The following is a 25099-nucleotide window of genomic DNA, read 5'->3' as shown; positions in this document are numbered from 1 at the left end:
GCACAAAATACCCCACAGATATTTGTAAATAGCATGTTAAAGTAGTCACTGTTTGAGGGTTAGCAAAAATGCACTGTTTTGTGCCTGTCCCTTTAAATGCAAATGAGCTGCTGCAGAGGGCGGGGTTTCAAGAGCTTGTGTGTGTTAGCAGCTGCGATTACCTCACGCACACACACTAAAATGACAGAAACTGTTCTGCCTTTAATGTTAAAACGGAGTCAGACAAAGATGGAGAGACCCAAGAAGAAGTGACAACATGTAGAATGCAACAGGACGTCTTGGAATGGTTAGTTGATGAATTTATGTAGCTTGTGTAGTTATCTATTAGGATATTCTGTCATGGTAATCTGTAAATTGCTCGTATAGGAACTGTTGTGAGATGCACACAGAGTGACTTTCTATTGCATGTGAAAAGATGGATGCTAAAGTTTGAGCTGACTCACAAATGTCTCTTATACAGCAACTGTTCCTCTTCTCAACATGGACTGTGTGTTCCCGGGGGCGGGGTAGGGGTTTATGTACATTTTAGGGTTGCTGATGTCACTAACCCGGAGGAATGTCATGTAGTCCCTACCAGCCGTTTGTTGTAGTCCTTTTCTTTAAAAGCAAATATCTCCCTTTGCTTTGAACTTTGAGCGTTGTAACTTTGCAGATGCTGTTTATGATCAAACAGCAACATTACACACTAACTACAGTTAGAAAAGTGAAATCATAATCAACCACCCTTTTAACAAATTAGTATGTTAGCATATTAGCTTGTTATAAAGCTAGCTAAGTTTATAATAAAAGTGTTCAAAATTGAGATTACACTCTAAAAAATGCTGGGTTGTTTCAACCCAAATTTGGGTCAAATATGGACAAACCCAGCCGTTGGGTTAAATTTTTTTATTAAAAATGTTAACCCAACGGTTGGGTTCGTCCATATTTGACTCAAATTTGGGTTAGAGTGTAGATGAAAGTGTTAAGTTAATTGTATGAATTAGTGTACTTAAAATTTCCAAGTTAAGAACAATAAAAATGTATAAGTACAAAATTAAAATCTGCTAGTTCTGCTTTCTTAAACTTTGAATTTCATAACTTAAAAAAATTGAGGCAATTGATTACCTTAAATGTTTTGAGTTTTGCCAACTTATTCGGGTTTACAGTCTCCCATAGATCTATATAGTCTATCTCAGATATACTTTATAATCATAACAGAGTAATTTTATAAACTCATGTTTATTCTCTTAAACGTTATGTGTGTACGCGTTTGCGAGCATGAGCAAGTTGCTGGCTGCAGTTCACGTAATGGCCAACAAGGGTTTCTGAATTCTACAGTCCCGTATTTATAGTCCATATTCCCCCTTCTTTGGGTAAATATATGCATTTACATGGCTCTAAAAACATTGTTTTGTTTATTGAAACAGTATTTTTTTTGTTGCTTCTAAACAACTTCATTATACTGACTCTTGCCTGTATGCAAGTGGGATTTTATTGTTCACGTAATTGCAAGGGCTATCTTTCTTTTGTCAAATTCCCAATATCAAACAACAACATAAAACAAAAACGGAATAGCTTAGTAATAGTCATTCAATTATATAATGCACTTTTAAAATAATATGCTGGATTTTTTTTAAATTACAATCATTTGTTTCTTTAATTTTATTAATTCAATTTATTAATTAATTTTAAAAAAATAATTTTTTCAAATGGAATTCAAATAATTATTATTTTTTGTTTAGTTTGTAAAACCTGATTATTTAAATGAGCAGAATTTGCTGAGGGCAAGCACATATTGAGACAGGTGACAGTGTAATAAATGTCCTCCACAAACGGGAACAAAAACAAGTTAAAGCAAAAATACACCCCCCAAAAAATTTTGTTTTTCAAAAACATACTTTTAAATGTAATTGCCTTGTTAATTATAATTTTCGTTATTTTTTTTCCGTTAATTGTCAGCTAATTTGGTTTACTTCCAAAATTTGACAGTAGAATAGATGCAATTTTGAAATACAGCATCATATTTCCCGTACGGTATGCTATAAGGTATCTTGCATGTTATCAAACACAGTTAGTAATTTTTACACGTTTTAGCCCGCGTAAAAAGCGCTCGTGATCACGCGCGCACCCCCCTCCCGTGCGCACACATGGTACGAGCCGGCTGTGGATGGTGGAAGCCGCTTGTCATTCCTCGGCATTCCCTCCAGCCTCCAGACTGTGCTCCACTGCTTTCCACTGCAAGCGCTCACGGACTCAGCACTACAGCACTACAGCACACGGACGCTATTCGCCCTCCAGCTCTCCGCAGTCAAACACACGGCTCTTCTTATTCATGCGCACTGCTCTCTCTCTCTCTTGCGCGCGCTCTCTCTCTATGCGGCGACCTGGACATTTCCCCCTCCTATTCATTTTCCAAACGGGAGATCATGATGATGAGACACCGAAATTAAGAGCATAACACCTTCCGGAAAAGCGACCGTAACCTGGATAGACAGACGCCTTGTTCTTCAGCAATGGTGAGATATGCATGTTCAAGAGAGAAAAGTGCGTGTTGTTGCAGAAACAGCTGGAGCGTTTTGGTTCGGGCTGTGCGCGAGGATGCTTGATACTATTACGCACAGCCTCCTCTGTTATTTATTATGGAGCAGCTTGTAAACTTGCAGCATGGAAGGGCAGTGTAAAGTAAAGAGGGCTTGGCTGCACTCTGTTTTCCATGTAAAACCATGAATTATTGCTTAAGGATAAATGATTAATATCTCAGTGTCTTTTAAGTCTCCTTTTATCCTTCTAAATAGAAAGTTTGTTCTCGTTAACTAGGGCATTTCGGGCATTTTCCAGCATTTCGACTCAACACCCATCCCATATTAATGGGCCGAGGGTGTACCTGCTTACTGCTGCATGTTTCACTCCTCTATGATCCTTCACTTCAGGGTGTAATATGGATGGATGACTATAGTTTAAGGATGTAGAGAAGATAGTGTTTGACTTTCTAGGGTGGGTGTGTTAGGGTTGTTTTCTGGCACTGGTATACTGCGTTTCCAGATTGATCCTGTAAAGCAAATGGGCATTTACAGCTCTTGTTTTGCCTCCTACTCTCAAACTCCCTCCTATTTGGGGTCTGAGGGTTTGTTGTGAGGGCGTGAGGGGCATTCATGGCTAATGCTGTTGTATTTTATGGAAATAATGGCAAATATTGGCCGAATATGCGTGGACTGACAGTACTACAGCTGTGGTAGTAACTGCAACCTGTGTGTTTCTTTGTAATTGTCATTTTTTTTACTTTAATTCTGCTTGAGGAGGGAGAGAATAAAATGCTTTGAGATGTTAAATCGTTTTTTTTATCCAGCAGCACACATGTGCATTCCTCATAACAGCAGGGCTGTTGAAAAATTGATACTGTAGTAGATTGATAGAAGAGATGTTATACAATATACATAAAGGATGCACAAAATCTCTTTGGACGCACTTAAAATGGGGTATGGCATTGCATTAGACAAAACATCAAGTCAAATTTATTCTAAAGAAAGCTGGCACAAGAACACTCTCAAGACAAATATTTAATAAAAGAAATTAGATCTTTTTTAAATTATAAAACAAATGGTGTACTGAAGTATTTGGACATTCTGCGGTTGTCACACGTTCATCGTTAAAGGGAACTAGTAGATAACTGACTAAAATGACCAAGGAAGCATTTGGTTAAAGTGCAGAATTGCTCAGAAATTTGTTTTTTTTTAAAGAGCATCATTTTTTGGAGGGCCACTCTGCTTAAACAAATACCAGATAAATAAACATTGAATCAGTTTTTCATCATCAGCAGGATATAGTAACACTTTACGACAAGGTTGCAATACTTAATATCATGTAGCTTCTTCTCTACCAACAAAAATGGATCCATGGGCTCTGCACTTAGTACAGCTGAAGACTACCTTAAAGGTATAGGCTAGTTCACCCAAACATTTAAATTCTGTCATTAAATACTCACCCTCATGTCGTTCCAAACCCGTGAGACTTTCGTTCATCTTCAGAACACATATAAAGATATGTTTGATGCAATCTGAGAGCTTTATGTCCCTCCATTGACAGCTACGCAACTACCACTTTCAATGCTTTTGTCAAAACAACATGCATGCATCGTGGAGATGAATATTTTGTAAATTAAGCGGTAAATTATGTTTTTCACTCCCGTCACTTCATAAAAGGTTAAACCACTGGATTTACTTTAATGATGTCTTGACTATATTTCTGGAGCTTGAATGGTAGTTGCATAGATTGTCAATAAGGGACCGAAATCTCAGATTTTATTCAAATATCTTTATTTGTGTTCCGAAGATGAACGAAAGAACAACATGATGTTGAGTAATTAATGACAACATTTTTCTTTTTTGGGTGAACTATTCCTTTAACTACATTAATTAACATTGAACTAACAATTAACACATTTTGACTTTTGACTATTTGTATTAATCTTAGTTTATTTTCAAAATTTACTAATATATTAAAACCAAAAGTTCTGTTAAAATTAGTTAATGCACTGAGAGAACATGAACAATTAATATTTGTATTTGATTAACTATCATTAACAAAGATGAATAAATGCTGTACAATAAATGTTTGCTAATGCATTAATGAACAAGTGAGACCTTATTGTAAAGTGTTATAAACCTCATTGAGTTATTAATGAATGTAAAACATTCCAAGCCTGTGGTTTTTTTGTGTCTGCTGAGGGTAACAAGCTTCGTGGGGTTAAATTCGTGAGACCCCGAGTTCTGTAGTGTGGCGTGAGGTGTTGTGTAGCGGTACTAAATGAGTCTGAAGTTGGTGGGTCCCCATGGGTTTGACCTTTCGAGGACGGCCCTGTATTCTCCCGGTTGTCATGGTCCAAGCTGATGAGGACTCTGGGATGGTCCACACAAGCGAGCGATTTCCATGAAAAGAAAAGCTCAGGCAACTCTCCCTTTGTTCGCCCTTACAAAGAGAACGAAGAAAAACATCAGGCTAATTTCTTCTCTCTTTTATCTTCTTCTAATCATTTCTCTTTTTACATTATGCAATGTGAATTTACTTCTCAAGAGTGAATCTTTATGAAAATGAACTTGTATGTGGACTTTTTGATGGATAACATTACATAATTTGGATATTTTGCTAATGTATTCACCAAAATGCCAATTTGTCTAATAGTCCAAGCTCTTTCATGTGGGTTTGGTTTGGTTTCATAAACTACTGACTTGTTTGAACCGCAACGAGACGAAAGAATGATGGAAACAAACCAATGAATTGCTCGCGCTCCCCAGTGACTCTTCTTTCTGTAGGGATGCGGCGTCTCGTGTAAAAAGGCTTCATAGCTGAGCTATTGTGAAGGAGTGTAGACATCAATGGAAGGTGGACTCGCAGTGTGTGAAGTATTGCTCATTGCACCTTCCTCTTATTAAGGAGCCCCAGAATTGCACCCCTGCTAGGTCTCTTTAAACCTGCAGTGCTAGAAACATCTGATCACGGTCTTCACAAGACTCTTGAGCAGTGAGGCATTTTTTTCTTGCTCAACCACTGCTCAGAAATCTCATCGAATACACCAATAGTAAGAAGAAAACGTAATTTGCTTACTTTTGGGATTGTTCCTGCAAGTCCACAAATCACGATTAGTCAGTTCCTTGCACATTATTAATGGTTATCTGTAATTGTAATTAAAGGAACACCCCACTTTTTTTGGAAATAGGCTCATTTTCCAACTCCCCTAGAGTTAAACAGTTGAGTTTTACCGTTTTCGAATCCATTCAGCCAATCTCTGGGTCTGGCGGTAGTACTTTTAGCATAGCTTAGCATAGATCATTGAATCTGATTAGACCGTTAGCATCTCTCTCAAAAAAAATGACCAAAGAGTTAAGATATTTTTCCTATTTAAAACTTCTCTTCTGTAGTTACATCGTGTACTAAGACCGACAGAAAATGAAAAGTTGATATTAAGCAGCGCCTGAAAATAGTCCCCAGCTTGGTAACGTCCAACGTGACGGGCACTAAGTTTGTAATATCATTGCGCCTGCTGGTATGGCAGCAGTTCTTTGATTATTACACAGGGATGAGAGTATAGTTCTTATTAGTATAGTATAGTAGTCAAATTGGCCAAGAAAATCGCAACTTTTCATTTTCTGTCGGTCTTAATACACGACAGAAGTACAATTCTGTAACCACAGAAGAGTCAAGGTTTAAATAGGAAAAATATCTAAACTCTTTGGTCATTTTTTTGAGAGAGATGCTAACAGTCTAATCAGATTCAATTATCTATGCTAAGCTATGCTAAAAGTGCTACCGCCAGACCCGGAGATCGGCTGAATGGATCACTGAATGGCTGAATGGAAAACTCAACTGCTTAACTCTAGGGGAGTTGGAAAATGAGCCTATTCCAAAAAAAGTGGAGTGTTCCTTTAAATGTAGAGGCAAATAAACAAAAACCATTTGTAGCCCCCTCCCCCACAAAAAAACAAACATATAAATGTTTTGGCACTATCAAAACATTGCTCTATTTGTTTGAGTAAACTGCCTAACAAAGCAACATTGGCTTAACCAATGGTGTGAATTTAGGGGCGTGGCTATCTTCCCAACCAATGACAGATAAGGAGTGTTCTTGCGGAAAACTGCTTGAAAACCAACCCAATTTCATGAGAAAGCGTTATTGTTTTACAAGTTGGGGATTTTGTTTGAATAAGTACGAATACTGTAGTATGTTCAGAAAAAAGTAGCATGAAGGTCCACCCCTAAACCTAACCCATCAGTGGAGTGTATGCGATTGTACAAATGCGATTGTACAAATTCATATGTATTCCCCAGTAAGTCGCCAAAACTTAAAACTTATGATTTGCCGTAAGAGTGCGTTGTTGAAAACAAATGTCATTATATTTTACAATTCTGTTAAACAGCCATTGTCCTCTTGCATGTGTTAAAATGTTGCGTACGCTGACATAAAATTGTTTTAGGTTTTACTTTGAAACCATTTTCACTTTCACTTTTCATTTGCTAGTAAGATAATTACAAAGATACAACACATTGTAACACACAATAACACACATTGATTTAATGTGAATTTTTAAATTAGAAAGACTGAAATGGTATCTTCCTACTCCAACAATCGTATTTATTTACTTCGAATATTTACACTACTTTGAAATGAAGCTTTAAAGGGATAAACAATCCTACCAAGAACCATTAGTTTTCAGAAGCAGAAAGCAGAGGTCTGTCATCAGATTATGAGGAACGTAATCAGAACTGTAATACTGTGCCAGATCCTTTCGACAACACAGCATACAGTAGTAGTGTTTCCATAAGCTAAAGTTAAGTACACTGCTGGGTAGTAAGGAAAATAAGGAAATAAATAATAATTGTGGTGCAGGGGGTTATGAATAAACGTATACGCAAAATTGGATCAATGAACTGCATTATAGCGATGACCTACTGTGTGCTCAGTCCATTTGAGATCAATGTGAAAGTTGTGTGACCCTCACTGACTGCTAATGCAATTAGGCCTTTATTGTGTCAGTTTATAGTGCTGTAAATACCACCACCCCCGTTATTCACCAAGATTAAAAGCAGTGGCTACACCTAAACCATAAACGCCAATTTGTCCTAATGGCCACTTGTCAGTTTGTAAGATAGTTTGTTGAAAAATAAATGCGAGAGTCATTTTTCTCCTACTGGATTGTGTTTTTTTTTTTTTATGATGAATCAAATGTCTAATTTGCGAGTGTGATAGTATGTTTCCTTGTGTGTTTGTTTTTGCTCGCAGTCAGTGAGGACAAGAAGCACATAACTCGGCTCAAATACTGGTGTATGAAATGCCTATTTCTTTAAAAATGCAAACAATGTATCTAATTGGGCATATTTCTTTTAATGTTTTATACTTTATACTGTGTGTATATATGGATTTTTGACAACATTCTAAAGGTTTATGCTTTATGCTTAGAAAATATGCATAATGTGACAAATGCATTCTTTGCATAATACATATTTTATCAAATTATTTAGGCATTTTTCTTTTAATGAAAGAATTTTACCTGGGTTTCAGTTTACAAGAGTCGAAACTTTTTAATAAATGCGAAATCTTTGAGAAATGCAATCGGGCTTCATTATTTTGATCTATCTGTATGTGTGTTTTTTTCATGTAGGATAATAATGTATGTATAATTTGTCAAGTCAACATTTTATGCTAAGAAATGTGAAATCCTTGAAATGCAAGAAATGTGTGAAATCTTTACAAATGTGTGTGTGTGTATGTATGTAATATATAATGTCTGCATTTGTTAATACTTCACACATTTATTGCATTTCTACATATTTCATATTACAAAACAGTTCAGACTTTTGTGAACTGAAAATATACAATACTTGGATTAAAAGAAACTGCATAACTTTATATTACAAAATATTTTATGAAATTTTTTTCTTTTTTCTTTTACATAAGACATTAAGGCATCTTTTCATCAGGCATAATTTCTTACATTTATATATAAAATAGTTTAGAGCTTTGTGAACTAAAACCCATACTAACATTAGAAGAAAGATGCCTAATATGACCAAATAAATATGATATATTTCAGTTTTTTTAAAAAGTCCCCAAAAATGATATCAATACACTTCAAATACCCTTCAAAAAGATTTAAAAATGCTTTAAATATCACTTTAAGCTAAAGTTACCTCTTTTTTCCTTTTTTTTTTCTTTAATTGTGATAATTGCCTGAAATAACACGTCTCCTGAAATCCTGCAAAGACAAACAACCAACAGCTTCCGTGGCATCCAGTAATTAGCACTCAAAAAGGTCTTACTCGCGACTCTACAATGCCTCAATCAAAACAATACATCATTGTTTCCCACCTCCGTTTGTCTAAACGACGTCTCTCCCTGACAGGAAGAGGAGATCTTACTGTAAATCAAGCTCATTGTCACGGTCCCTTGTTTTGGGAGGAATCCGCTAATTCGCGCACGCTCAAACGACCAGAGCTTTGCTTTGTCCCTCTCAGACGGCGTATAAATCACTGTCATTCGGGACAGTTGGTGCATTGGCTTGGCTTTACGGACGCAGCCTTCCCGTTCACCTTCTCAACGTGAACGCTATTAATGGCGGTGATGAGCGTACAGGGTGCGGGGGGGTGTGTATGTGCTTGCCTGCAGCATTATGTTTAGTCGAAGCTGCAGTCTGTCATGCTGTGATTTATCGTACATAAGGCTAACGGCAGCCTGTCGAGATAACTATGTTTTATTGGACTTGAAAGTTGGTAGAGGGGGGGGTGTATCCGTAGCGCTCCTCATTTCCAGAATCACTGAACGGTGACTGGTCAACTGAGCAGTTGAGATTTGCTGAATGAGGGCTGTGAGTTGCTGAATGAGGGAATTTTCTCTCTTTTTTTTCTTCAGTGAAACTTGGTTAATCTTTGGGAAATTCTCATCGAAGGAGACGCATTATTGGTATGGCAACGCAGCTGTCGGGGCTTTGCGGCATTGCTTTTTAAAAGTGAAGTGTAGCTGGGTGTTTTTATGAAATGTGACTCTAGCTTTTCTGTGTGTTGGGGGGGAAAGAAAAGCTTTTTCTTCACTCCAGTGGGCTTGGACATTGTGTATTCTAAAAGTGGGATCAGGAACAACAGCTGCCACATTTACATTCAAATGACTTTCAAGAGATCCTACTTCGTAGTCTGGGCACCTATTCCCATGCAATTTCACCAGGTATACTCCCTCCAATCTGGGATGCTGACTGCCCAAGCAATTTTATGCCAAGAATGAAGAAAAAAAAATGTAACTGCAATTCCATATTTTGCATAGAAGCAACTATTTAGGAAGGTTGCGATTTTTCCCAGAGAAATGAGAGGGGCAGCGTTGCTTGTAAACGCTAGGAAAGAAAATCTCAGTTGTTTCTCCTTGACTGCAACGAGATTACATGGGGACTTTTGCTTAAGTCTTTGGATTCTCAGATGTTTCTACTGAGGAAAAGACCCATAAGCTCGCTTTTCCTCTCGAGATATTCATAAATGATCACTGTCAGACTGAAGCCTTGTGTATAAAACCGCTATTTTAAGAAAACAGAAAGAACCATTTTTTTTTTTTATAATTAAACACTATGTTGTAAGAGTTGATATTGGGTCAGACACTTGCGTCAGCCATCTTATTATTAACATTTTACCAAAATCAAGCTAAGATAGAGTTATGATTTTTTTGACCAGCGAATTTCAGACATACATGATTTTTCTGTCATTAGAACGGCTGCATACGAGACGTCGTATTATGTTTTCATCAACTTACAGGTTATAAAGTTTACTGTAGCTATGTGGGTGCTCACGTTTTTTCTGTCGTTTGGCCAAAATCTCCATTTAAATAAAGATGAAGTGCTACTCGCTGGCTATTTATGACAGTATTGGCTGTGACTCGACGACAAATGCTAGACTAATACACACTTCTCCACTCCTCAAATACATAAAACATTAGCCTTTTTTATATCATGTTTTTTGAGTAAAGAAAATGCTGTGCTTATTCAAGCAACCACTTCTTAATTTATCCTTGCATTGCAAACAAGCAGAGATGCTCCAAAATGTTTGCGGCTCTTCATTGGTTTTACTCAGTTAGGTTTACTGACAGCTATCTAAATATTTTGTTGCTACCGTGTCTGTATTTATTATCATTAGTTGATGCTCATTTTCCCAATTTTTACGTGTTGATTTCCCATTATTTTTTTACACTTAGATTACCTTTGACTTGATCTAATGCTCACTTAAAATGAATCTTTAAAAAACTTGACAGATTAATAACACTTTTAAATGTAATCTTTAGCGAATCTCAAAATAAATATATTTTTTTTTTATGCAGGACGTATTGTGATTTGGTGATGGCTAAATTCACTTATAGCATAGAAAAAGATTGGTTATGGTTTTTAGTTTTGTAATATTGGCCATTTGTGTTCATTGGCAAGAACAAGGAATTAATTATTAGCTGCTTGTTGTTGTTTTTTTATACCAGAAGTTCAATATTAAGGCAATTTTTCATACTCCAAAGGCATTTTATGTGATAAAAATGTGCATAGATGAAACCTAACTGAAAAAATTCAGTGAAATCTCATGAGATTTAAAAGAGAAACCTTTTGAGGATTGATGATCCAATGGAGTTACGAGCTTTGCGAGAGTTGAAAGAGAAACCGCTGAGCAATACAATTTACCTCTGGGAAGTTATTTGTTACCCTTAGGAAAGTCCCACAAATGCAGATCACCCCGGCATCGTAAGTTGAAAGCTGAAGTCGATTTGAAAAATAGCAATTGAAACGTTGAAACGGTCAAACAAATGATGGGTTCGCTTCGGGTGACATGCGAACGCAATGCCTGCTTTGAACGCTGGGTAATTAATCAATCGCTGGCTATTTGCCATCAGCGGCAGTGCTGTGCCAGAGTGAGGTCAGACTTGAGGTTTCTTCATTTATCCTTGTGTACTGTGGCATTGTCTGTTTTGTTTGAGCAATGCTAATGCACCTCATGGCCTGTAAATGACCTTATTACTCATCTCGGGAAAGAAAAAGATTCACATGGATGTTTAATACCAACTGTTTTTCTTTGTTGGCCAATTGGTTGAATAGTTAGGTGATGAATGAATCTTCGCACCGTTGTGTTTTGATAACGGTCGGCACTCGGCTTTTCGACCCCAGGACCTTTTGTGTTGGAGCCTAAAACTTCTGCCTCCCACAAGCTGCGGGGTCGCCGCCTCCTGCCTTGACTCACCTCTGTGGTTAGACGTGTTTAGATGCAGAGAAAACTGAAGTAGGTTTTACATCCTCACAGAAAATGCTGCTTGTCCATATGTGGGTGGATGCCAGGACATCACTGCGGTTGAATATTGCTAGTTGGTTTCTAGGTAGGGACCAGTTCTCCCAATGTCTGTATGATTTTTAGCACAAATGGTGGGTCAATGACTGGATCCATTATTTATTTGCATAAATACATAATGCATTTTATACAATGACTTGACAACTCAACTATGGTCGGCTTTTTTTTTAACTTATGAATTAAAATTCATTCTCACTTTTTTTTTTTTTGTGGGGTGGGGTGTGTGTGTGTGTGGGGGTGCATACAGTAAAAATCAAGGTGAAGACAAAGATTTGTTAAAAATCTTTTTTTTCCTTAAGCTTATTTTTTCAGGAACAATACTAAGATTAAATTTAAGAACTTGGCACACGTGTTTTAAATTGGATGTATAGGTTTTTTTTTTTTTTTTTTACTTTTCTTCTAAAATCATATAGAGTTAATGGTGCAAAGACATAACGTTCATATTTTTTTCTGATCTATTACTTTTTTTTAATTACTCAAGTAATTTTTTACATTTCTGAAATAAAATAATTGTATTTTATTTTACTTTTTTGGGCGGACATAAAGCAAAATCAGGGTGATTTATGCAATTGTATTGATATCATAACGAGGGAAATTCTTTTAAAAATAATGACATTCTTGAAGTAAAGCAATGACGTAATCTTTTGTTATCACTTTTTAGTTAATATTTTTATTTTCAGAAGAAACACAAATACACATTTCTAAAAACATGTGCTTTAAACTAGATTTTTTAAATATATTTTTTTTACTCTTCCAAAGATGATTTTTAGTAATAACAGAGCCAGAGTCACGTTGGATAATGACATGATGTTATTTTTTATTTTATTTTGGAAATACTTAAAAATGCACATATACAAAGGCATGACAACTTACCTGTGATGAGTATTTCTGAATTAAAAATACATTTTGATACTTTTATGGGGGGTATAAAGTAAAAATCAGGGTGATACAACTGTCTTGATAAAGGAAAAAATAGAAAACATTAAAAGATTATATTTCTAAGAACATGGCATGTGTGTTTTAAACTAGATCTTTTCCCCTTATCTTCATTTTGAACACTCTTGTTTGTCATTGACCCATGTAAAGTGTAATGCTTACAGTCAGGAGGTTGTCCAGTCCCTGACCCTAAATATGTTCAAAAGTGATTCTTGCCTTAGCAGACGCCACTAATGAACATCTTTGTATGATATTGATTTATTTTCTCCTCCCTGAAAGGCCTGCCAAATGTTGCCTCTCAAAAGTGCCTTTTCCCTTGTTCTTGCTGGAGGATCTCATTGTTGACACCAGGCAGAATCTGCTCTTGAAGTGGTCTTCGGAGAGGGGGCTTCGTGTGAAAGGAGGAGGCCTTAATATGTGCACTTGAGCCTCTATCCAGAGAGGATGGAGGTTCATGTTACCTCTCTTGTTCTGAGAGAAACAGTGCGTCCATTGTGTGCTGCATTTCACGCTACACATGTAGCAATTTCTCTGATGATTCACATAAGTCACTGGAAAGCTAATCGCAATCTCCTTGAATGAGTCTTAGATTTCAGCTTTTGTCGCCGGAGCTTAATTTACTGTCACAAACTTGAATGCGCCTCATACGTTTCCGCTCAGGTGTCTGGAAAAACACCTCCTAGAACGGCCCGTCTGTCTGAAGTATGTCAGCCGGAGATTTTACAAGGTGTTTTTTGCAAGTGAGTCTTATGTGTGCTTGGCAATTATTTAAGCTTCTTTCCAGGACTAATAGAGGAAATTGGAGCCATTATAAGATCATTGAGGCTTTACAGACTCGTATATAAAAGCCTGTCTCTGAATTTAGACCCCTTTAATGATAATGGAAAGAGATTTTACATTTAGAGAACAGATGCTAAATTGTGGAGGTACTGCAAAAAAAAAAAAAAAAAATCCTCAATTTAAGAGCCATTAGTTGAAGCTGTGTTGCATCAGTTGAGATGTGGTGCTCATGTGGACTAATTCCTAGAAAACTTCTTAAAATGTTTTTTAAATAACCCCCTAAAGCTAGGATAACCTCCAAATTAAACCCTTGATTTTATAGGTAATGCTAATGACGGCCCGAGCACCGATGGTGTGAGGACACTATTGGAATTGCTCCGTTTATACTAACTACATTTCAATCATGACAACTCTCTAAGTAGTTGAGGCATGTTAATGAATATGACAATAGCTATGTTTCCATCCACCAATTTTGTATGCACATTTTGGGATAACGCATTAAAAAAACGCTGGATGGAAACGGGCAAGATGCACATAAAAGAATTCTGTGGTCAATTGAGTCTAAAACCAAACTAAACTAAAAACCAAATTTACAGAATAAATTCCTTAATGCGCATAAAAAAACTCATGTGATTTTGTGCGATGGGATGGCATAACTGGACTAACCAGCCGGGCAATATTGATGCAAATCTTCTGAAATACTGTTTTGGCCATTCTGAAATGCCTGACCAAAGTCTGTTGTCAAAGTGGTATAATTATAATGACCTGCCAGAGCTGTCTTACATGACTGTGTAGCATGATCACATTTCGTCTGCGTGCTCTGAGGTGCAAGTCATTTATTTTATATGAAAATTATTATATACAGTGGCTTCTCCTGCTGAAAATGAAAATTTTCTGATTATATTTAGAACAGATCCAGTTTATGAGAAAGTAACTATTTTGTTCTGATCGACTCTCTGGATGGAAAGGGTTATTTGCAAATGTTTTATGTGATATTCCCATTTTGCACATGCCGTATTTTCTGGACTATAAGTCACACTTTTTTTTATTGTTTGACTGGTCCTGCGATTTATAGTCAGGTGTGACTTATATATCAAAATGAATTCATACTGACTGAGATGAACCAAGAGAAAACAGCCGCGAGTGGGCGCTCTAGTTGGTGGAGTTGTTCAGAAGCGACACAGAGGAAGAATTCAATGGATTCAGTGTTGAGTGTTCAGTGTGGAATGAGATCGCGGGAGCTTGGTGAACTTGCTTACCGGTAACTTGCTTGTTGGACTCGCTGGCTAATGTTAATTTAGCCTATTCAGCCTCCCAGGTATATGTTCTTCATGCTATTGTGTAGCTGAATAACTGTTAATGTGATACGTAATGTGATAATGTGATATTCAGCCTGTTGTTCTGTGTGCTATTGTGTAGCTGAATAACTTGCCTTTCCAGAATAAATGTCTGTTCTTGGTCTTGGATTTTGTGAAAAAAAATTTCGAAATGAATTCTGCGACTTATAGTCCAGTGCGACTTATATATGTTTTTTTCCTCTTCATGATGCAATTTTTGACTGATGCGACTTATACTCCTGAGCGACTTATAGTCCGGAAAATACGGTAAGTCAAATTGGAAACATAGCTAATGTATTTGGTCTTGTTCTTATTCTGCAGAATAGACATACATGAATCCTGAAGCAGATTTAGGCAGGTGGAGCTGGGGGAGGTGGAGGATTTCAGAGGAACTAGCTTACAGCAACCATAACCAAACCATGCACGGATGACGTCATAACCCGGAAGACTAATTCGCCGCTGGTTCCTTCGAGATTTTCCTATGGGGTTTTATAATGTTTTTTTTTTTATGTGTAAAGTAAGGTCTGTGGTAAACACAACTTGACTATACTTTGACGCTTTGTTCTACAACGTAAATTAGAGGAACCGTGAAGTTTCAAGCATTTATGTTTATTTTTGAGACGTTTTTAACAAGTAATTAGATAAGACAGCTTGGGGTCGAGTGTGTGTGCAGTGTATGTTGTAGAACAAAACGTCAAATGTATTGCCAAGTTATGTTTACCACAGGCTTTATTTTACTTATACATTAAGAAAACCCGTTATAAAACCCCGTAGGAAAATCTTGAAGGAACCAGCGGCGAATTAGTCGGTTATGACGTCATACTGCACCACTCTATTGAACCAGATTATTTAAATGTTGAGCAAGCAATCTCATTGGCTGCAATCAGCCTGCACTCTCTAGAGTTTCATGATAGAAATGGATATAAAATGCATATGGATGTGCACGAGTATACTCTGAAGTGACACTAATGATAGATAATGTAAACCGTGATCAATCATGGTGATCACAATCATGAAAATCATTTGGTTTGAATTGCTCGTAGAATTAGATTTTGGTTTCATGCTGACTTTAAAGATTGTTGTAAGCATAGCTATATTTTAGGCTGTCTCATGGATTAAATGTTGCGTCATAAAACAAAGAAGTGACACATTTTGTGTTTGTTATCGAGAGTGATTCAGTGATTTTGCCAGGCAGCGTTGAACTCCGGTGGCCATGCTGCAACCTCAGCTCTAGAGAGCGGGGAAATAAAGGTAGTGACTAAGCCTGGGCCGCTGACGAAACACGCTCTGTCCTGTGGCAGATCTGCCTCCTCTGTCAAGAAAGACTCCAGGGATTGAGTGCGTATGCGAGCAGAGCCAAACTGAGGAAGAGAGTGCGTGCGTGTGTGTGTGTGTGTGCGTGCAAGACAAATACGAGGCAGAAATGAGAGAGCAGGCCACTACGCAAAACTGTGGGAACGGAGAACAAAGTGACATGTAAATAATAAGATGTGCTTATGGATTTTGAGAGGTACATTATCCGGGTACTTCATGTGACAGCCTTCACATATTTCCCTGCTATCAGACTAACAAAGTGGAGCCCACATTTTCTGCATGTATGGATTCCTCTCTTCAGATTAGACTCCCCAGTGGCGTTTCATCATGTGGCACGTAATCTTATGCAAGATGGTGAAATGGCAGTTAATTTGCAGGTAATTAGACCCTAGTGATTTGCCATCGAAAGGACACCAGAAGTGAGGACTGTGTTTGAATGTCTCGCAGGCGGCGGCGGCACTCATTACGTTAGGAATGTTTTCGCTGGAATAACTGCTACGTAATGTTCCAAAGCGTTAATCACTGAAAGTCATATAATATTACGTTAGATAAAGTACATTAGGTCTAGAGTCGTTTCTGGACGATTGGGCGGCAGTTACTCTATGAGAAATGGTTTCGTGTTGTAAGTGGAAGGAGGAAAGGCAAAAAAATGTCCTGAGTCATTATTTCCCTGTTGAGGTTCACTGATTCGGTCCAATGTTAAAATAATTTGTCTTTAAAATAGTTTAATACTTAATGTGCAGAGACAACTGTAAGTAGGATTGTGTTACCTTTTAATTACAATTTACTTTTATGATGCTGTAAATGAAATAAATAATCAAGTAAAACAATTGATTTAACATAAATAAAATGTTATTTTATTACAAAATATTATTATTTTTTAATCACATTTGGAGGACAGTCTGACAAATTAAATGTTTATGAACCCTTTAAACTGAGCCCAAAATATGACATTGTCATAATATGATGGTATTGTTTTTTGTGTTTATTTGTTTTTGTAAATATGGATAAATATGGCTTGTTTTTTTATTGTTTGAATACCAAACAAATTCATTTAGATTTGCAAGCATGCTGCATTGGCGTCCTTCTTGGAAGTTCCTACTTATGAGTTTGTTATGAAATAATGTGCGTTCATTGATTGAAATAAAATTTCACTTCCCGACTAAGACATGACTTTTTTTTTTTTACTAAAGAAATAAAGAGCAAAGGATGCACATTAGGTGTGACTGACTGCTTTATCTTTTTATTTATTTATTTATTTATTTTTAATAAAACATTTTTTTTATATAATTCCTGTCTAACAAGTGTGAATGATGGGAAATTTAGTTTGGGTGCACAAGTATTATTTTAGTAAAATATATACTACTATAATTTTTGTTCATATTTTGAATGATTTCATGTTTATATCTTCTGTTTTCAGTCAATGTGTTTATATGTGTGTCATATGTCATCATTAATAAAAAAAAAAATGTCTATATAGTTAAAGTTTTAGCTGTTTCTATTAGTCATTTTTATCATTTGTTCCCCATAAACTTAAACTTGAACTTAAAGTGCTAAAACAACTTAAATTAAACGGAAATGTGAAATGTTCTCTGCCAACTATTGCTGGAATAATAAAAGCTTAAGTTAATATTTATTTTTATTTAGTAGCCTAATACATTTTTATAGTTTTAGTTAGTTTAGTTTGAGTTCTCAAACCATTAAACGAGGAGTATTTTCTCCCAATTTTCATCAACAGTACACAAACCTGAATATGCTCAATAACAAGAAAGTTTACCATAGGTATTATATATTAGCTCACAAATGTGATCATTCTGACATGGGCAAACTTTCAGACACGTATAAAAGAAGGTAAAGGCATTATTATTATTATTATTATAGGCATGAATATTGTAAAAAAAAAAAAAAAAAAAAAAAGATTTTACTTCAGTTTGCCATTAATATAGTTATTATGGGGTTAAATGATGGATGGATGGATGGACGGACAGACGGACAGATATACAGATAGATCAAATAGGCTTTTTCTGTACAATATATTACACAATTATTTTAGAAACACATTTGGAGCTCTGTTCCACTATGAAAATGTGCATTTTTGCTTTATTTTAGTCTGCAAAACTCATCCATCGATTGTTTTGTCTTCAGTGCTTTCAAACGTCATATTCAGCGCACGAACGAACGAGACGAACGTGTACATGTTTCAAAGACAGAGGGTCTTAAGGCAAAATGAGCTCTGATTCTGGCACGAAAGATATGCTAAGCCATCTAATACAACAGCAATTACGGCCACACAATTAAAAGGCTTACTAAGGAATTTGGCCCCTTCGCGTCGGCCCGTTCTCATAAAGAGGGCGCGCTCATGCAGAAACACCGTGCAGATAATTATGGGTGGCCATTTGAGAAAATTGAATCAGTGAGAAATGAAACTGAACAATGGAAATGACAGCCACAGCTATCATAGCCACAGCTAATACTGTACAGTTTCTGTTGGGTGGACTGAATGATCAAATAGTGAAACGCAACATTTGTATCAGACGTTTTTGGGTGACTGACTGTACGCTGGAAAGTAGCTCTGTTTGTATCTGGCTCCAAAACTGTTGCAATGGGCTTTTTTCCTCCACAAGGAATTTCTGTGTACAGTTTTTTTTTAACCGCATCCATATTCTCCTCGCGCACATAAACACTACAATTGGTAAAGTGCGATTCATCTTGTTTATTCCTCTATATACTAACAATTCAAAAGGTGTCATCGTACAGTCTCAAACCTGTACATGTCGTACCCAAATTGATCATATCCATGTTGTACAGTGTGATTTAATGATCTTATAGGATTGCCGTAATCGTTCAGTCTGTAGCAGGCATTACAGGTTATGCTCATGTATTTGTTTATTTGCAATCATATGTCAGTTATAACACACGGCAAGAGAAGATCAGCACTTTAAGGACACTTCACGAAGTCTTGAGCCAGTCAGACAGAAATATTGATCCACTCTAATTTGCTTTTAAACCTCCCACGCTCTTTCCTTGCTCCTCTCTCTATAACTCTCTCCACTACGGAGTATATTTAGAATGGCGGACTACCATGGTACTGTATTTTTGCTGAATGCAGTGTACACTGTCCACAGCATGCAGATTTTTTTGTATTGTATAACATGGTATACTTGCTTTTATTATTGTATCACATTTTTCCTTTTGTTTATATATTTCAAACAGCGTAACGGACAGTTTTTGTACAGCTAAAGTAACTGGAAGCGTATGAGTCCGGAATCCTCGACACAATCAAGTTACAATGTCTGCGCCCGCTCTTAGGTTAAGAATAATATGAATACTGCGTGCAGCTTCACATGCTCACCGGTAATGCACTGTTTGTTTAATACTTAGGGGCTTGACGTTAACTCCGTCCAACCCACCAAATGCTGGTGGATTTCAGCAGTGGCATGTATTGAATTTTATAATTTTTTCAATTGTAGTCTTTTAAAAAGACATCTGAAATAACAAACTAAGTGCAGTGAAGTGTCGTCAAAAGTATACATTTTTCGATGCATATTGATACTGAAATATCTGAAACTAATATATTCTAATATAAATTGCCAGTTGCCATTCATTGTTTACATGCACACCTTTTGTTTCAATCTAACTGAATTCATTCCGATTGGTGACTCTGAATGTAGTGTTTACATGAAGGCTAAACAAGTGATCGGTTAATGTGCGTTTTAACATTGCTAAGAAAATTCCCGCTCCTCCGTGAGAGATACGAGACCGGTGCGTCTCACAGGTGCCGCTCATCAGTAATCACGCCACCGGCCTCGCACCGTTCTCCCGCGGCCCTAGTCTTGTCCTGCTCGCCACAGTAAACATAATGAATGCCGACTATAGAAGGCAAAAGCCGAATCCCGGACATTTTGGGCGGTCTCGAAATCCCGGGCAGACTCGTCACGGAGACTCACTAGTAGCCTAGCCTTGTTGTTTAACTGCGCTCTCTTACCGGTAGGCGTGGGCTCGTAGGGCAGTGAAGCAAGTGCATTCTGGGAGTTGTTGTCTTTCATCCACATGAGCCACAAATATATTTTCTGGCTTTTCTCAGTCTAGAAGGCTCCAAATTCACAAATAATTTAGTAATTTCTACTACATAAATGAATGCACATTCATCTTTACAGAGGTGACGTATCCCTTTAAGTGAACTTAAACAGTTGAGAAAGGAAATGCGTGTAACAGTATAATGGATCTGTGTGTCAGGTCTTTAAAGTGACAGTAGCCTAATATACCTGCTGCCAAATATAAAAAAATATTGTTATGTCAAAATTGTGGCCAGTGAAAAGGCTAAATGACTAGTAACTTTGGAAAACCACTAACCACTGGCAGGTGAGCACATAAGTTAATGTCAAGTCCTGATACTTAGAGTTAAGGATTTTGAAAAACGCCTAACCACAAGTTCTTCGTGAGTAATAGGGATGCTTGCCTTAGCAAACCGCACTAAGAAGAAAACGCGTATGTTTCTCTTTTTGCTGGACCAGGCATGAAGATCGATTTTAGCAATAAAGCTGTCTCTGACATGTTCAGTGAAGAAACTTTATTAAATGGGAAAGTAGAGGGAATTGGTAAATTGGCCTAGTATGGCTAGCCAGAGGCAGAGTCTCTCTCTCTCTCATCACTTTGTTTCCTGAGCGAACTGGCTTCGGTTCAAGGCCTAGTGCGTGCTCGGCTAGAAAGGTTTTCAAGGGGCAGGGCCCAGCTCTGAGAGGGACTTGTCAATATATTTTGCGAGTGTTAGGCAGCAAAGTGGAATGATAGCTCTCAAGGGTACTGCCCTTAAGCTGTTTCTCTATAAATATTAATCAGCCCCACAAGCCTGCCTGGAAGGTGGCTCAGCGCTTTTGGCTTGTGTCATTGACTGTGCTTCAGTGTGACAAACTATGAAGAGAGAGATGAGATGACACTTAGGGTGTGATACAACGTTTTCAACTAAAAATGAAAAACATTTTTATGTGGTTTAAATATTAATTTACACGACAACAGCGTTTTAGGGGCACTTGAAAAAAACGCAAACTTTTCAAAAAAGTTTCAAATGCAAGTTACCGTATCATCTCTGTGTAAACTACAGAAACGTGAATTTGTGAAAATGGTTACGTCATGCGCATGCGTATTACGTGTTCGGTTTATAGACACGTATTGTTTATTTACAAAGTCACATCGCCAACTACTGGCCCGGCAGCAGAAAACAGCGGTTTTAGTCGTTTTCGTAGATCCATGTGATTTCGTAGATCCAGTTATCTGTATTCTTCTTCCTGACCGTTTTTGTTTAAGAAACGAAGTAGCCTACCATTTGAATGTTTTATATATATAATATAATATATAAATATAATACATGTTAATAAATATTTCTTGATAAATTGAATTGGGTGGAAAACATCTAAAGATATAGCAAAAATGGCGGCATCATTAAATTATTTAAATTCACCATTTAGTTTATTTTGATTTGTGATAAAGAAAACTACACTGAAAAAAAATAGTGTAGGATTTACTTTGAAATATACTATTCACAAATATTTATAAAGAAGTTTAAAGACTGGAATATTATTTTCTTGAAAGTTTTTTTTTTTTTTTTTTTTACAGTTTAACTAATGATTTCCATCAATTTCCCCCCAATATACAAGACACAAATGTAAAAATGTACAGAAAATGTACTTTGTAGTGTAAGTGACCCTTCAGGCTATGCAGGTCAGTTTATTTACTGTAGGTTAAAAGTTCAGTCCACAATTGCAGGCAATGCGTTTCTCTGCTTGACCCCACACATATGTGTACTACAGCAAAGCTAAGCTATTAATCTATGTCTAAGCGAACTCCCAGGGGGCAGTGGTGCAGTTCAGCACGTCGGGCTTGAAACGTCTGCGGATGATCTTTAATTTGCAGCTGCTTTGTAAACATGCAGATTCAACTAACTACTGTTAGTTCAACAAAAGCTGTTCCAAACTGCTTTAGCTTTAGATTTTGTTAAGGGCTTACCTGTGTTCATTTCTTTCTTTCTTTATTCCTTTTTTTTTTTCACGCTAAGTGTATCTATAAAATGTATCTATCCATGTTGCAATTTAAACTTGTAAGTGTTTTTTATAGAATAATCTCACATTAGTTCAAATGTACTGAGGACAAATTGTTCGACGGTATTAAATAAATCCTTTGCCACTTTATTAAGCTTACATCTCTTTCCAGAACAATTGGTGTTAGTTAAAAAAGATTCCTAACAAGCATCAATGGGAAAGTTAGCAAAGCATCCAAAATCTCTTTTCAAAGTAGTGTTCCCGTGGCCCATGCACAGATGAATAGAGATATGTAATTATGTTTCAGTGGCACAGTAAGGCCTATAAAAACCTTAGCCATACATAATGCATTGTTGGCTGTCAGAAGAGTTTATCCTTTCACTTTTTCCCAATACGAAGAGGCTGACACCAGCGAGGAAGAATGACCTTTAAAGGAGAAGCACTCTACGTTGGGAGCTTCTGTTTTTCCGTGCCGCGTAATGCTACGTTGGCTGTGTTTTTAAAAGAATCATTGACTTGACCCAAAAAAAGAGAGAGAAGAAAATCTTATCTTAAAGGGGTAGCTCATCCACACAAACAAAAGATTATGTCATGGATTTACAATGTTCATGTCATTCCAAGCTCATATGTCTTTCTTTTTCTCTGAAATGCAAAGGAAACATTCTTAAGAGTGTGCTGACTGTTCTTCTCGATACAATACAATGAATGAAAAACTTTAAAAAGGATGCAAAAGCCCTTGGAAAGCATCATAGAAGACGTAGTTGATTTTGTGAGATAGAATGAATGTGATTTTCATCATCATCATAAGCTCAGTTCAGTCAATAATAATTCAAGTCAATAATATTGCAGGATAAGTGAGATTTCAAATGAATTAAGACTGAGGCCTTTTTTACACGAGAACGCTCGCGGGTGAAAACGTAAACCTATTTTATCAGATGTGCCTTTCGTTTAGACGCGACGGCGTTTTTGGGGCTTAAAAATGCAAAAAAAGTGAAACCACCCTCCAGAGTGGAAATCTTAAAAACGCTCCACCGTCGGGTTCCCGTCTAAAGGGTAAAAACGCAAAAGTCTGCAAGACAGTGAAGGCACCGATCTGCTCACGGTGGCTTTCTCTTCAGATCACAGGCATGCGCCAGTACAGGAAAATAACTAAACATTATCAAACTAAAATATAGTATTAATTATTAAAAAATATAGTAATTTTTGAGCGACACGCGAAGAGCACTGAGGATTAAAGCAGCAGCTTTACCGTATTAAACGTGAAAAACAGTGTCAACATTGCCACCTAGCCGCCTGGAGTGCATACTACATCGAATTTCACACATTTTTGCGTCGCCATATGCACGCAGATTTCCCCCCCATAACGCTCGTCTAAACGCAGACTAAAAAGTGATAACGCAACGTCACTTTTGCGTTTTCTCTTCAGATCGTTTCCGTGTCAGCATAGCCTTAAATTTCAGTCAGTTTATCTATTGTAAATTTTGAGAAGACCATTTTTGTAGTCCGTATAGTCCCACTGTAGTCGCTGTTCATTGTAATTAGTCAAATGAGTTTGTAGGTGAGTAAATAATTTATAAAGTCATTGTGCAATATTCCTAAGGCTGTTGGTGAATAATAACATCTGCTGACTAGTGAGATGTTTTTTTATGTTCCCTTGCTTTCTGTTCTGTCATAGGGATCAGTCTTGTAAGTCAACCGTACAAGCTACACGGTCTCTTCTTGTGTTTTGTGTTCATACATCGGAGCCGGTGTTGAAAGAGTCATTTTGCTGCCATGCTGGATCAGCAATGCAAAAACATTAGCATGCATTTTCCATCAAATAACCCCGCTATGCTGAACGGTCTGTGGTTATTACTTCAGCCAGCTTCAGCCCTGCTTCGCATGAGACGCTTGGTGTTTACAGTTACATACATCAAATGTTGCATCTGATCATTATATATATAATATACATTCATTATATATCTGTAATTTACATTTCAAAACACTACAATGTGTAGACATGCAGCGAATGCTGTCGTATTATACATGTTTTCGAGACTGAAGTGGAAGCGATTAGCCCATCATGGCTGGAACTGCTATATGGCTGCGTTCTATTCTGAGTCCTTTGTTTTAATGTCTCCCCAGCAGCTGTGGAGCGAAGATAACTCCGGTGTGTAAAATCGTACCTCTTCCATGTAAAGCCTTTACTTAAGATTCAAGAGGAAGGTGTTAATTAGTTGACAAATCTTTAAGGCTGAAGGAATTTTTTTCTATCCCCTTAGACTTCAGATTACACCTTGAGTTCAAAGAAGTGTTGGTGCCAAGGAATAGGGTGGTGTGTATATATACTTTTTTAACTGACTCTGTATTTAATTTGGTTGTGCATACATTCTGAAGATTAAACAATGCAGTATCAAGAAGTTAGTATCTGATATACATGTCTGTCTGTCTGTCTGTACTATATATCTATGTGTCTGTCTGTACTATATATCTATGTGTCTGTCTGTACTATATATCTATGTGTCTGTCTGTACTATATATCTATGTGTCTGTCTGAACTATAGATCTATGTGTCTGTCTGTACTATATATCTGTGTCTGTCTGAACTATAGATCTATGTGTCTGTCTGAACTATATATCTATGTGTCTGTCTGAACAATATATCTATGTGTCTGTCTGAACTATATACCTATGTGTCTGTCTGAACTATATACCTATGTGTCTGTCTGAACTATATACCTGTGTCTGTATGAACTATATATCTGTGTCTGTCTGAACTATATATCTGTGTCTGTCTGAACTATATATCTATGTGTCTGAACTATATATCTGTGTCTGTCTGAACTATATATCTATGTGTCTGTATGAACTATATATCTGTGTCTGTCTGAA

General features: G+C 36.9%; 1 protein-coding gene across 1 annotated transcript in view; it reads left to right on the top strand.

The window, feature by feature from the left end:
* The first annotated feature begins 2191 nt into the window (after positions 1-2191).
* The window catches only part of tenm4 (teneurin transmembrane protein 4), a 240272-nt gene continuing 217364 nt past the window's right edge, over positions 2192-25099 (top strand). The window contains exon 1 of the mRNA XM_079608835.1: positions 2192-2495. The gene's annotated coding sequence lies outside the window, so the exon portion shown is untranslated. The remainder of the gene's footprint in view (positions 2496-25099) is intronic.

The sequence above is a fragment of the Phoxinus phoxinus genome, assembly GCF_949152265.1.
Source record: "Phoxinus phoxinus genome assembly, chromosome: 4".
In the NCBI taxonomy this organism is placed as follows: Eukaryota; Metazoa; Chordata; class Actinopteri; order Cypriniformes; family Leuciscidae; genus Phoxinus; species Phoxinus phoxinus.
The sequence above is the reverse complement of the archived record's forward strand: the minus strand, read 5'-3'. Positions and strand labels throughout refer to the sequence as shown.